This window comes from Etheostoma spectabile, chromosome 11 (assembly GCF_008692095.1).
Source record: "Etheostoma spectabile isolate EspeVRDwgs_2016 chromosome 11, UIUC_Espe_1.0, whole genome shotgun sequence".
Classification (NCBI taxonomy): domain Eukaryota; kingdom Metazoa; phylum Chordata; class Actinopteri; order Perciformes; family Percidae; genus Etheostoma; species Etheostoma spectabile.
In genome coordinates this window covers 21,956,912-21,958,602 of record NC_045743.1, presented here as the reverse complement: position 1 = coordinate 21,958,602, position 1,691 = coordinate 21,956,912, and the positions used below count along the sequence as shown (strand labels likewise).

Below are 1,691 nucleotides of genomic sequence, written 5' to 3'. Positions count from 1 at the left end.
ACGGGCCCTGGCCTACTCCCCCCCCCCCCGAGTACCCTGTCTGTTCTATACAAAGTATAACCATCAAGTTTGACGTCTGCATCCGATATATTACTATTCAGCCATGTTTCAGAAAGTGTGATAACTCTAGGCTTATTGTAACAAAGCCAGGCTCTTAGCAAGTCAATTTTATGTAACAAACTCCTAATATTCAAATGAATAACAAATAAACCTTTACCTATACTGATACTTTATAGATAAATAAATAAGGTGGTCAGGAAGAAAAGGGTGTAGGGGAGGGGAGAGCATATAACACAAGTCTTTACAAACATTTAAACACAAACACAAACACACGCACACCACCATGCACACACAAAAACACACACACTGGTCAAACCAAGGCATAACCTAAAAATTAATAGAACAAAAACAATCAAACAAAAATGCAGGCTCAGGCCGCAGAGAAATAACTGAGAATACTTTATATATGTCCAAATTATTTCACCATGTACAGACCTCCTTATGAGACAATAATGAGAACAGAAAATAAAATAGCCTAGTAATAATAAGACTAGGGAAAAAGCTACATAGACAAAATCAAAGAAACTAAGTATTGTTTATCAACAACTAGATAGGCTACATTTTAAATGCAGCCCTATAATCTAAATAGAATAAAATAAAATAAAGTTAAATAAGATAAAGAGTCTCAATATTGTGGTCTGAAAGGAAATAATAAATCGTTTCTATGTTATATAAAACTTCAAAAACATAATCGAAAATCGTCAAATAAATCCAAATTACGCTACTACAAGCAAACAATATCATCAGAACAACCAGTCAATAAACTACCTTAGACAGACAGGAGCAGTCCGTCACTCAGGTTGTAGCTAATTCCTGAAGAAACTTTCAGCTTCCCGGGGGTTTTGCACCGCACGCTACCATTGGAGGTGATCTTGAGCGTGGCAGGAAAATACAAGGAATATTTAATGTTCAGTTCACGGAGTTCTTTTTAATATCATCGAACTCCCGACTTCTGGAGAAGACTGGAACTAAAGTCCGGGAAAATAGGACATGTTGTCATTGTACTTAAGTTCATCTTTTTCGGGCAAGTTGTAGGATTTTAAATTTATCCTGAAGGCTAAGGAGTTTCACCAGGATAGGTCTTGGAGCAAACTTCTTCTGGCTCTGTGACTGTAGCATAGGGGAACGGTGAACCCGCTCTAAGGCTGGAGGTACCGGGAAATTCTCCTCACCCAGAAGCTGCTGGATTAGGCCGCCGATGAATCCGTGGATGTCTTTACCCTAGGCTTTTTCAGGAACATGAATGAAGCAAAGATTGTAGGCCCTGCTTCGATTTTCAGCATCGTCCAGTTTATCCCGCAGATGTGAGTTTTCACCCTCGAGTGTCTTCAAGCGTTTTTGTATGTCGGATAAGTTGTCCTCGTTGGAGCTGACCCTGTGTTCAAGCTCCGCTACATGGTCACCCAAAGTTGTTAGAGAGCCATGAATTGAAGTTAAACTTAACTGAATATTATCCATTTTAGCGTCGAAGTGTGACAGCAATTCGGCTTTCAGTTGTTGCATAGTGTCCACTATAAACTTGTTTGTAACAGAGTGCTCCATAGTGGTCATCAAAAAAATGTAAATCAAGAGGTTTTGATGACGTTATTTATATAATGCGTCGGTTTGCCTTTGTAGCGAGACAATCAAAT

General features: G+C 38.9%; 1 long non-coding RNA gene across 1 annotated transcript in view; it reads left to right on the top strand.

The window, feature by feature from the left end:
• LOC116698102 (uncharacterized) overlaps positions 1-1,691 on the top strand; it is a 15,773-nt gene that overhangs the window by 13,240 nt on the left and 842 nt on the right. The gene's annotated exons all lie outside the window — the stretch shown is intronic.